Below are 13,207 nucleotides of genomic sequence, written 5' to 3'. Positions count from 1 at the left end.
TGATTTCACCAATGGGAGTGAGCTGTGCAGGATTTACCTTCCTTGAGGTGTCCTCAGAATTGGTGGCTGGATATGAGGAGGTACAAAAGGTACCCTGAAGGAGGAAAAGACACAACGTGAGCAAATGGCAATTTCCTGCATGGCTGCCAGTGTCTTCTTCCTGGCATTGCAGTACCCCTGAGCCACCGTGCTCATGGCAGGGGCCAATTCTCAGTCAGGGGCCAGATTCTGATGTGCAGACATGCAGAAACACTGGGGATGGAGCTGCTCAGTGCTCCCACGGCATCTTCCTTGTCTGTGCATGAACAGCAGGTTCCCTTCTGTGCTTGAACGTGCTCCTTCCTCCCAGCAAGCGCCGCCTTGTTTGTGCAGAGCATCCATGCTGGGTGCAGCATCTTGGTGAAATGAAGAGGGAAGCGGCTCTTAGGAGCGCAGGAGCAAAGCTGCATGCCCTGGGCTATGCTGGGTCTGACCTGCTGCTGTTAGCGTGAGTGCCAGCAGCTTGGCAGAGCCTAAACCCCTGTGTCTGATAAGGGTCTTGCTGGTCCTGAGCCCCTGGGGTCTGCTCACAGCTTTGGCGGCAGCTCTGCTTGCTGCCAGCCCCTCCATCCTGGCCCCAAACTGTGTCTCCTGTTGCACGGGCAGTACTTTTGTGTCCATGAGGGGACCAGACCTACCAATAACCTGGCCTAGAAAAGAGGAGCTGCTCGGGCAATGTGCACTCATTTGAAGTGGCTGGATATGGCAGCTCAGGAACCCCTGCTCTACGAGATTTCTAATTACGTTTCTGCATAATTGTTTCAACCATTTCCTCGCGCTGAAGCAAAGCTTATTGGTTTGTAATCCCTAGCACACCCCGGGGCCTTCTTTAAAATGTAGGCCCAGCATTTACTGCCCCCGGTCCAATAGTTGGAGGATGTGAATTTGTGTGTTATTGCTAAGAGCTTAGTCACTTGGTTTTCAGCTCTTTGAGGACTCCAGATGTGTCATCCGGGCTCAGGGATTTGCTACCTTTTGTGCGTTCCAGCATCGCGGCTTTGAGTCCCCCATCTCTGCCTTTTGCTTCCCCGCCTGAGGAGGATGAGTTTGGGAACATGGATCCTTGCTCCTGCACAAGGATTTCATTTCAGGTTGCCCCCCTGTTTGGCCCTGTGATCCCGCAGCTCCACCACGTTTCCTCCATGCCCCCATCCCCAGCAGGCTCCCCTGCGCATGCATTGCATCGGCTGTGTGTGCTCTCAGCCGTCTCTGCCTCCCAATTTCCATCCCACGTTTTACCCGCTGCATTTTCTCTTTCTTTCTGTTAGGTCTCTGGAGGTTAATATCTATTTTCTCAACAGCATGTGGCTCAAACAATCTCATGCATCTGCCATAACAGCAATATGAACCTTCCCTGTTTCTCTTCCCAGTTGTCCCCAAAGCACTGCTAAGCAGGCTCGAGCCTGAGTCCCATCACATTGCAAACTGCCACATTCGGGTCTCTGCCTTTCCCGCAGCTCTGCAGGGCCAGGCTTGAGCCTCCTTCATCTCCGTCTACCACTCCTAGGAGATGTGTCACAGTGAGAACTGCCCTTCCTTCAATCCCAGACATGGCAGCTTTAATCACCTGCCTCCATGTCTCCGGGATTGCTGCGTAGGAGTCACAGCATCCCTGAGAGGCAGGATCGGAGGCGAAGTAACAAGCAGGGACTGATACTAAACTCGGCTCTGGGTTAGTGCCAGCTCCCTGGTTGTGCCAGACTTACAGGGCAGGACAGCCTAAACGGGAACCTCCATGGGAAGGGAAAGGGCATGCCACCCTGCTCAGGGGGAGAGCTTGCACTCATGCTGATGCTAGGGCAAGCATGAGCTTTGGGATGCATAAATGACGTGCCCTGTGTGGCCTTCCAGCTGAGGTGGCACGGTGAGGCTTGGGAAGCTGGTGCGCAGGGGTGCACAGGCGGGGAAGGTGGTATCACTTGGCGTGGACAGTACTGGAGCAGCAAGCTGATACCCTGGCAAGAACAGCTTCTGCAATTGCTGTTTTCTCCCACCTCCACCTGCAGCCTCCTCTCATTTCGTAGGCGCTGCTAGAGCCTGCCTGCCCCTGCTCCATGTGCCCCTCTGCAGAGACCATGCCGCGCACCCAGGGGACTGCTCCCAGCAGGATTTTGTCATCTTTCCCCATGATATTCCCATTTCCAAAACTCTTTGTGGAGGGATGCAAAGTGCTGAGCTTCAGGACAGTCTGCTGGCAGGCAGGAACCTGTGCAGGGTGGAGGGCTCCCAGGAAGGAGGCTGACTGTGTTCAGCACAGATTGCTTGCAGAGCACCAGCATCTTCAGCCAGAGGAGAGGGATATTGTGGACCATCAGTGTCTTGACATGATTTCTGCTGATGAGTCAGCCTGGGGGCCTGGCCCCACCTGCACAGTCCAGGTCAGCAATGAGCTGTTGAACTCACGAGCTTCCTGCACCCTCCCAGACTGTCAGGAGTTAGGAAAGCATCCCTGGCCAGCCCCCTGTGCCCTGGGGGGTCACACCTGGGGAGACACAATATGTGATGGAGTAACAGAAAACTGGGAACGTGTCTCCACCAAAGTCCCAATGAGGCTTGGGAATGTGGTGCCAAGACGCCACCTGTGAAGTCCTGCACACTTAGAACCACTGGGAGCATTGGGCAAGTGTCTTCCAAATGGCTTCTTCCACAAGCCCCAAATCCTGGTGCTGCTGTCCACGTTGGGATGAAGAAAGGTTATCTTGTGTTAGACCTGCTGTGACTCTTGAGAAAAAGAAAGGGAGCATTTTTGGGGTCCAAGCAGCAGCAGATCCAATGGGGCAGCAGCACCAAGGGGAGATGTGTGCCAACAGCAAGAGTGACAGCTTCCCCCTGATCCAGAGATGCTTCATGCTGCTTGGTCTGGGGATCCAGCTACCCAGGCTGGAGCTCCCAGAGCTCTCCTCCATGGACAAAGCCTTTTTAGTGGCTCTGAAGTTGCCGATTTCCCCAGAGGAGCCCTGAGCTCCTCGACTAGTACGCAGCCTCCCTTTGGTTGTGCATGTAGCATCTCCAGACAGGGATCTCTTCTAAGACACAAGGCCACCACAGGGTCTCTGCAGAACTCGCAGGGCAGGACACACACGGCTGTGCCATGATGCTGCCCAGGCAGCGAAGAATAGCAGCAGCAGGCCTGCGCACAGTTATGCAGTAATATCCAAATCTGCTTACTGTCTGCCGCTGTGATTGAAGGAGTTTCTGTAATAATGTATTAGCTAAAGCTTCCAGATTATCCCAAAAACATCAGCTTTAACAAAGGGGTAATGCCTCTTTAATCCCCGCATGATCCCGGTTCCCAGTCTCTGCAGGACATTAATTCACGGCTAATACACAGACTCCAGGCAGGCTGCTAACGTGGGCTGCGTTTGAGGCCGGGGCCAGCCGGCCGCACAATGCTCCTGCCTCGCCAGGCCACCGCTTTGTTCCCCCTGCGCCCTGGGAGCAGCTAAGATCTCCAGCCTTGTCCCGGTTTCTGAGCAGGGCTCCTGGCTTTGGCCGGCTGTGGTAGGTCTCAAGGGCAACATGGGATGCTCCTCTCTTCCCTGCTCCGTGAGACAGCCAGGCACTCAACACTGGGTGTTGGACATTTGTTCCTCACCCTCACGTCCCCGGAGGAGGACAAGCCGGTGTAATTGCCTGCGGCTGGTTTTGTTGCTCTTGGCAAACAGCTTCCTTGAGGCTTGCTGGCTGGAAATACCATGGCCAGGACTGATGGGGGCTGCTGGGCGAGCACAGAAAGGTGCATCCCTTGCGAGCACCAAGACCTGAGGGGGGGCTTCATCCTGGCCCCATCCCTTGTCCCAGAGAAGCTGTCCTGGGAGCTGGTTTTTGGAAAAGGACAGTGCACGCTGCTGGCGGTCAACAGCCTCCTGAGACCCCAGCAAAGGCGAGGCTGCAGGTCCAAAACCCAGTGTGTGTGGAGACTAGCCGGGAAACAAGACAGGACAGGAGCTGGATGGACAAATGTATTAGCAGATGGGGACCACGCAGTGTCTGTGTCCTTCAGCTGGACCTCAAGAGCCAGTCTGCCCCACTGCCAGGTTGTAAAACACCACGGAAATTGCTGTTGTCATCCTGGAGTGCTGCAGCCAGAGCTGCTGAGCCCAGGCCGGCAGCTGAGCCTCCACTCCCACCCGTTAACAGCTTAGCCATGTACAGGATGAAGACGGTTCAAGGAGAGGTCCCTTGTGAAACAGCTTCTCATCCTTCTCCTTCTGTACCCCATTCTTGTTCTCCTCCAGGCCCAACTCCATGAGCAGATGAAGGAGCTGTAACTGAAACTGATGATGGTTCTCTGCTTTATCCAAGAAGATATTTTGACCTGTAAAACTATCGTGGCAACACCTGGCTGGTTCCAGCCAACCCTTCAGAAAGCTTTTTTCTCCATGGCTCAGAAAGCAGTCCCCTCCATCCTGATCTGCTAGGGGTGTGCACGTGGTGCCAGCTCTCTTGAAAACATTTGACAGTGGGAGGGCAAGAGGGGAACCATGGGATTTTGTAGGTATGAGCCCTGCGTGGAAATGCCCCTTCCACTGCCCATCCCTCTGTGAAGCCTGGGACAAGGCCATGGTGCAAAGCATGAGACAAAAAACTGAGGAAAACAACCCCTACCACAGCAGCTAAGGCATCAGAGATGGTGGCTGTCTGGCCACACACATGTGCGATCCCTGGGCGTGAAAACTTTGCAGTGGTGCTTTCCAGCCCGCCAGTCATTTCTTCACATAGCCAAGCCCTGGGATCTGCGTTCAAGGGCTGCTCCAGAAGCAGTCTCAAGTCCTGTCTTGGAGCTACCTGAGAATGTCACAAATTGTCTTCCAGAGGGGTCTATCTCCCCCACAGCCTATAAAGGGACAACTGAGAGCAGACTCAACGGGGAGGCAGTTTGAGCTGAGAGGAATGCATCCTACCCCATCTGCTGAGGCCAGTAGCCATCTGGGTGAGGACCTGAGCACAGTTCAACTGCAACCTTTGGGCAGGCTTTTCTCAGTTTCCTCTTTTGATGTGTAAATCGGCAGCTACCTCAAAGAGCTTCGAGATGGCTGAATTCAGCAGCAGGTGCCTTTTTCAGATTTTTCCTTTCTCACCAATTACCTTGCTGGTATCCACGGTTACTGCATCATCCCGCATCAGGAAGGTTTCTCTGCCTGCTTGTCCATCACCTGGCACCTGTGGGGCATTGCTCCAGACCCAGTGGTGCAGACACCCACCTGCAACAAGAGCAGGAGGCTTGAGGGTCCCCAGGGAGAGGATCTTCCCTGGTTGCTCATGATGCCTGACTACCCTGAGATGCAGCCTGGCTTGCTGGGAACATGCAGGCACCTGCCCTGACCATGCCTCTTCTTCTGCCTCTCCACTGTGTGCGTACAGACAGTGGTGTTGTTGAGGCACCGGCGTTGGCTGAGTTCCTGAGGAAACACACACGTGGATCCACGTGAAGGCGTAAGCTCCCACTCATATGGGGATATCGTTTGGACACGCAGAGGCCAAATGCACTACAATTTGGCAGAAATTTTGCCCTCAATTCTTCCTAGGCAACGTGAAGGCTCTCAGGTGGAGTCACACACAAGCAGTGCAACTGTGAGATACCACGTTTGAACGCGGGTTTCTGCTACAGCTGGTGGTGTAGGCACAAGCCAGGAGCCATCACTGGTCATACTGGGAGCCTGGTGGAGCCAGGACCTGAAACCAGCCCTCCCACAGTGTCTGGACCTGCAGTGAGTCAGTCACCTCCTGTCTGCTCTCTGCCATGCAGGCACTGGAGAGGCTGCTGCAACAGGTCCTTTCTAAGGGACATTCCCCAGAGCTGCGTCACTGCAGGGAGGACACCTGTGACCTTGCACACACAGACACATGCACACGCATGCACACAGAGTATGTGCAAGCACGCACCTTATCGTGGGGTGAGCGACAGAGGGTCCGGGGCAGCAAAACAGCCACAACACCTTCCTGTTTAGCTCTAGGAGATGTCTCCAAGGTTCGTTTTGGCATCTGCTTTCCCAGCCTCTGTTTTCTCCCCTGCGCTCAGTTCCCACACAGTTCCCGCAGCCGGTACTCTTGCAAACGCCGGTTAATGCTCCCCCTGCCTCTGATCTGGGTTTCTAATGCCAGCACAAGGAGCTGCAGCAGCAAACCTGGGCCAGTGCCAGCTTCTGAAAGTCTGGCTCTCACCGCGCCTTCAGCACACTCACAGGGATTCAGCCCCTGCAGTCAGGTGGAGGGAGAAGGGACAGAGGGGGAGCAGCACGTGTTGTTCTGGTCAATGCATCCAGAGGTGTGACACCCATGCAAGAAGGAGCCGAGGCTGGCAGAGAAGCTGGACTCACCCTCCCCACCACGCTGCAGAGCGTAGGGCTCGCCTGCAGCCCAGCAGCCTGGCCCCACACCAGGACGGGGCCGGTGCAGCCAGTAGCCTGCATGCGCTCCACGTGCGGGCGCAGTGCTCGCTGCTCGAGTTCCCAGCAAGCGTGACGCTACGCCTGGCCCCGTGCCCCGGCGCTGCCTCCAGCAGGGCTCTCCCCCATGCCAGGGAATGCGTGATCCTTGCAGCAAGGACTTCATGTGCCAGGGAGGCTCCAGCAGCCTGCGGAGGTTTTGGAAAGGCACGGGGCTCCCTGCAGAGACCTACCCCAACAGGTTGGATAGCATTTTCCTGCAGGGCACCGTTTCACAGCTACAAGGTGTTTTCTCCCCAGAGACACGTGTGCAGGAGGTGCACGGGCAGGCACGGAGGGGCAGGAGAGGCATGCAGGAAACTTGGATGCAGGCCTGGGAATACCAGGAGCCGAGCCAAGGAGCTGGCATGAGAAAAAGTGGGTCCAACCTGGGCATGGACACATGGAGGCTGGGAAGAGGAGGCAGCTCTTGCCTGATTAGAGACGGCGTCTCCCAGGGGTGCGGGGAGGCAAGACACCCAAATGCTTTCACATAGACCCTCAGCGTGGCTTCGACAGTGGTGCCTATGTAAACACAGATGGATTTGTGGCCCTGGAAGTTCGCCTGTGCTTCTACCTACAGCTTATGACCAGCTGACTCGGGTCTCTTGCATTTCTAACCAAGCCATCCAGCTTCCCTCTGACATGGGGAGAGTCAACTGGACCTTTGGGCACAGGAGTGGGGAGAGCCTGCAGGACCGCTGGCCCAGCACCAAGGGGCTTGGAGGTTAGTGATGGTACCTTTAGCACGTTTCAGCTCCGTGCCATCACTCCTGCCATGTAAGCAGCCTGCCACCCTAATTACAAATACTTTAGCGACAAATAAATGCCACATACCGCCCACAGCAAGAGGGAGTGGAAAGCTAAAAATACCCTCCCCTTACGGCTGCCAGCAAACCCCAGCGGGCCACCTGCTAGCGGAGAGCCAGAACCACCCAGAGCAGAGACAGGCACCCACCACACGCTAAGGAATATAAATGAGTCTTGCAGCATGACCCAGTGCTGCCGGCGTGGGCTCCGCGGCACGGCTCTCGCAGCGGAGATGAGTTCCCAGGCAGCTCAGCCCAGCTGGCAGCTCCCGGCGCTGCCTCCAGATGCAGCGCGAGGTGCAGCTTGTGGGGACCCGGGCCTGGAAAATACCAGGGGGGTTTATATCCTTCCCTGCCTCCTCCCCAGAGTGGCAGAGAGGAACCACCAGGCCAGGGGGAAATGCATCAGCAAGGGCATTGGGGGTAATGGCAGAGGGGCTGGGGAGCTGGGGGGGACCCTGCTGTAGTGGGGGGACATTGTGGTGGGACAGAGGCATTGCAGTGGGGGCTACAGCAGAGGTATTGCTGTGGGATTGAGGTAGGAATGTTTGCGCTCTCGGTGCAGCCTGTTCTGCACTGGAGGCAGATGAGTACAGCACCAGCAGTGATGGAGGTGTAGGGATGAGGATGGTGGGGAGATGCCCCTGAGCCTGCAATGCCCTGGACAATGTATCCCCAGGTCTAGATGGTGGAGATAGCACCTTCCCACCAGTGGCCGCAGGGAAGGGCATCGGTGGCCTGTGGAGACACACAAAGCAGGGAGGCATGGGCCGCATGGGGACACATGGAGGTGCATGGAGGTGCAGATGGAGCTGCTGGTTCCAGCCCTGTGTGGCACTCCCATCCCCAGAAAGATCCTGCAAACTCAACTCCTCCCCACCCTCCTCTGACCAGCACCCATCAAAGTGCCCATAAAGAGCAAGGTTTGCTCCCTGCTTTGAAAGCTCCTGGACTCTCAGGGATGGCTGGTACTGACTGAAATTCCTCTGATCTCTGGGTAGGCAGCACCTCAGGAGCTGCAGGAACCACAGGGGCTGGGTATGCCGGAGCTGCTCCCTTCAGCTCCCCTTGCTCAGGTAAACACCTGGGACCTCAGGGAATGGATCTGAAGGGGCGCAGTGGGCCACATGCTGCGTCTCATCCAACAAAATGGAAGCAAGAGGTCCTGGAGGACCCATCACAGTGTAAAGAGCATGAAACTAGAAAACATCTTGTAGCTCCCTGCCTGCCTAGCTCTGGAGTGATCTGCCCACTCAGCCCAAATGATGAGAGATGGAAAAGGAGCAAACCAGAAAAGCTTTGTCTCTGTTCCAACCCATTGGAGATTTGAAACTTGACAACAATACAGGAGAGATTTTCACCCTATTGTTACAGATTATCAGTGCATGAAAATGCCTGCCACACTTTGCACCAGACCCACGAAGCAAACCTGCTCTGAATGCCCACGTTGAGAAAATGCAAGGAAGCCCCAGCGAGCAGCGTGTCCCATCAGCACCAGAAAGCCCATGGCTTCCTGCAGCAGCACCAGACCACCAGATGAGCAGGACCCAGAGCCACTCAGAAAGCTGCAGGCAGGCTCTTGCTCAGGTTGGCTTTGCTTGGGCTGCATTTCACTCCCCAAGTGTGATCCCTCTTCCTGCATACATCCTCCATGGATTCAGGCTTTCGTGTCCTGCTGCCTGCGTTTGCAAGACCTGGGGGCTCACGCAAGCTCACCCCATCCTCCAGCAGGACAGGCAATTTGCCCAGGAGAAGTCAAGCCTGGAGGACCCCGCATTTCCCACAGAAGTGGAATTTAGCTAGAAAGACAAAAGCGACGTAGCCGCCCTCAGCCGACGGCAGTCCTCAAGACACAGGAAGCCACAGATGAGCTGCATTGCAAAGAGCTGAGTTATACCATCTTGCTTGCTGTCTCATGTCGAATATAATGGACATGAAAAAAAAAAAAAAAAAGCAAAGACTAGGTTTTCCCTTTTCATGCAGCGATGATGCTGAAGTGTGTGCTGGTGGCATGGTAGGGACTGGCCTGACTCCTTCTGGGGCAAGGCTCAACCCTGCGAAGCCTGTAAGAGTCTCATCTTGCTGTCTGGAGGTTTTTTCACCTGCACAGGGTTTCCTCACCAGGTACAGAGCAGTCGAGATGCTTTCTGCCGGTATCTGCTCCAGGATCAGGGCACCCACACGTAATGGGTGCCACATTACAGGTTAAGAGCTGTTATTATGGCATGTTTATTCAATCAATCAGTAGTTGAATAGCCGGGGTTAGGAAAGGCTCTGATTCACCAGCCGGGTGGGCTAATTTGAGGGCAGCGTTTTCTGTCCCTGCTCCACCCTCTGCCTGCGCTGCCAGACTGGTTGTGCTGCTGGTGAAGCAGCCGCTGAACCTCCATGGCAGAAGACAGCCACTGCAAACACATCTCAGGTCTCCTCCACGTGCCAGGTGGTAATTTGTGGCCACGCAGCAGCTCTGTGCAGGCAGCGGGGTCACCGCGCAGTGGGAGCACCCACAAGGACCAGGCAGGGTGGTCGCGGCAGGGGGGGTCACGCCCACCAGTCCGAGGTGGTCCCCTTCACTCCTGAATCCACCCCGCACCCCGAAATGCTCGCACTGGAAACTTCCCCAGAGGATGTGGAGACCAGCAAAAGAGCTGTTCATTGTTATGCCACATTTTCATCAGTGGTCTGGAAGTAAATCTAAAATCTTGCTGCTAATATTTGCAGCTGACACATGAGCCTGGCAGAGCAGTAAATAGTGATGAAGAGATGGCAGTCTTCAGACCAGCACAGGCCGATCCAACCATCCTATTTAATACAACCAGCTGAGAGTTATAACTAGGAACAAGCAGTGCAGGCTGTTCCTGCCAAACTGAGGTTGGTGTTTTGAGAAGAAATATGCAGGAGCCATAGCAAGTGAGCATTAGCATCCCTGCAAGCACTGAGGAAAGGGCAGCTGTGGTCCTGAGCAGAGGAGGGGAGAGCTGCTACTGGTGGCTCATGCAGCAAGCTATCCAGCTAGGAAGTGATACAGCAACGGGAAAAAGAGAAAAGGAGCATTTTTTTCACCAAACTGACTCATGTCTGCATTGTCACCAGTTGGGGTGGCAGGACCATGCAGCTAGGGATGGGGTGGCAGAGCAGCTCTGCCCCTTCTGGTGCTCCGGCCAGCTTGGGCAGGCTGCAGCCTGGTGTAAACGTCGCTGGGAGGTGACCCTGTGTCCTGGTGTGTGTCCTGCCTACATTGGCACCGATGCCAGGTCAGGGTATCCCATCCCACATCCCCTTGCTCCTGCCCCAGTGCCACCTAGCATTTTTGGCACAGCCATGCAGACTGCTGGGGGGTCAGATCCAGGTCCAGGAACTAATTCAGGCTAAAAATAGCCCTTTCTTTTGCCATATATATACATGTATTTTAAACTGGCTCAGTTCTGTGAGGTAGTTCCCTGCACAACCCCCAATCAAGCAGGCTGGTGTGCTCTTCGAGCCCTCAATCAGCAGCAGGAGAGCCCAACACTGTCCCACCGCTGCCCCAGTTGCCCCCACTGCCCAGTATGCCACCACTGCCAGCAGAGCGAGCAAGGCTAGCAGTGGGGAAAGACCCCCCTCCAACACAGGGGACCCACAAAATCGCAAAGCCGCTGTAGCCAAAGTAGGAATCTCCCTTGCAGTCGGTTGCTTGGTCTCCTCCAGCCAGCAGTCTGTGATGGAGGTGAGCTGCATTCAGCCCAGGCGCACGTCCCTACGCTCACTTGCACACAGGTTTAAAGAGGGTGACAAACAGCCTCTGCTTTCTCACATTTGCCTTTGGGAGAGCAGGCGTGTGCACAGAGCCATGTAGGAGAGCTAAGCAGAGCGGGTGAACAGGGCTGAAGCAATTTGCATCTGCTAACGCGTCTGAGTTCTGCACAGCCTCCCGAGGCGGACTCCCGCCCTGCACCGAGCGGGGCTCCCACCTCACCCACCGCTCCTGCCTGGCACCCTCCTTTGCTTTTCCACCCTGCTTTCTGCCCACCCTGGCCTTCTGTCCCCTCCCGCTGCAGCCGGCTCCCACGGCTGCATCCCTGCAAGAGCATCCTCCTCCCCGCACCCCAGCCCCCGGCTGGCCTCCTGCCGAGCCGTGGCAGATCCCCACCCCACTACCAGTAAAGCAGAGAGTGCTGGGATCTCTGCCAGACCCCCGTCTCCTGCACTTCAGCTTCCAGCTAAATGCCAGAAACGTGATCTCCGGAGCCTGCCAGGTTACAGGGAGGGATGTTTTCTCCTGCCGCCCCACGCCGCCGCCCGCAGCTATGGCGGTGGGGCGGCTGATGCGGTCCGTGCCTCGGTCTGGGGTGCATCGCCAGTGGTCCCGCTGCCATGAGCACCTGGGTGTCCCCTCTCACCCTGCCTGGGGACTTTCTGGTGAACCAAAACCCAGCGGAGCCTGCCGAGTTTCAGAGCTGCTTGCAAGAAAACCCCTTGATGGGCACCAGCAGGTCAGGGATGCAGAGGAAGGCAGCTCAAACTTCAGAGGCATTGCGGGGAATGGGGCAGCACCTTAAAAAGCCTGAAGAGAGCTGAGGTCATACCTAAGCCAGGAGAGTCTCCTGCTCCTCGTCTAACCCTTCTCTGGGCAAATCGATGGTGGTCACCCCCCTCCTTGGAAAATCACCAGCTGGACAAGTAACACCCAGGACATGGGTGCACAGGCACCGTGGGGTGCTCAGACCCCATCCCTGCAGCCCCACTGCCCCCCATTGCCTCTCAGGCTGTGGGCCCGGGAAACGCAATGGGAAGTCGGATGCTGCACGGACCTGGGGATGGAGCACAGCATCACTCCTACCGCAGTGCCAATGTGCCTGAGGGTACCACGCTGCGGGAGCTCCTCTGGCTGACATCCTCTTCCTCAGCCAACATGGAAGAGGCAGCAGTGTGAAGCAGAGGACCAGTTGCCACCAGCCACACTCTGGCAGGGAGCTCCATCAGGCTTTTTCATGGAAACTTTCACCCAAAGGGCATCTCCTCCTCTTGCCAACCTGCTATGCCAAGGGTTTTTCTTTTTTTTTTTTCCCATTTTTTTCTTGTTCTAGCCATTCCTTATGTGCCTCCTACAAGCTAGCACTTATCACTGCCCATCACGGGATTGTAAGTCACGGCACAAGTTCCAGGGTGCTTCTCTGCCTGTTCCCCAGTGCACAGACCTGCACAAACCACCCCACAGGCAAAGCCCTCTGTGCCTTGTGTGCTCCTGCTGTCTGAGCAGTGCTAGGCTCTGCAGCTCAGCAGGGCTTGACCAGCCTCCTGCAACGTTTCAGTGATGTCCCCTCCCAATCCTGATGCCGCTTGCCACCGACATACCTGGCAGCAGGCTCTGCAAGGGCATGGGACAACTGTCACCCACCAGTTCTGGACTGGAGGACGAAGCTACAGGAAGGATGGGCATGAACGGTCCCTGGGTGTTAACTGCAGTGTGTACACTCACTGACATGGGAGTCTTTCATCATAAAGCATGCAAAAAGCAGCATAAAGCATGCAAGGCCATTGCAAAAATGTCCTCTTTTCAAAAACAACTGTGAAAGACAAGAAAGGCAAAGTTAAGGCTCTGCTTTCTAATCTCCTTCCTCCACCTGGGAATAGGAAAGCAAGGGTTAGTGCAAGCTGCTCTGGTCTGACCCTTGCACATGCCAGGCTAAGCCACTGTTGCTGGCAAGGCAGAGTGGTATTGAAAGCTGGGCACACCTTGCTGACATTGCCAGAAAGGGCTGTGTTACCCCTCCAGAGGCCAGAGGAGACAAGCTCCTGCCCGGTGGCCACCCCTTGGATGCAACATTGCAGCCAGGCTGTGTGTACGTGCTGCTGGTTTCACAACGTGGCGTATCACCTGGATTGATGCTCACACAGGAGTGGGATCCAGGATTGTTGCCAAAAGCTGCATCTTCCTCTGCTTGATGAAGG

The sequence above is a fragment of the Aquila chrysaetos genome, chromosome 22 (assembly GCF_900496995.4).
Source record: "Aquila chrysaetos chrysaetos chromosome 22, bAquChr1.4, whole genome shotgun sequence".
Taxonomy (NCBI): Eukaryota; Metazoa; Chordata; class Aves; order Accipitriformes; family Accipitridae; genus Aquila; species Aquila chrysaetos.
The sequence above is the reverse complement of the archived record's forward strand: the minus strand, read 5'-3'. Positions refer to the sequence as shown.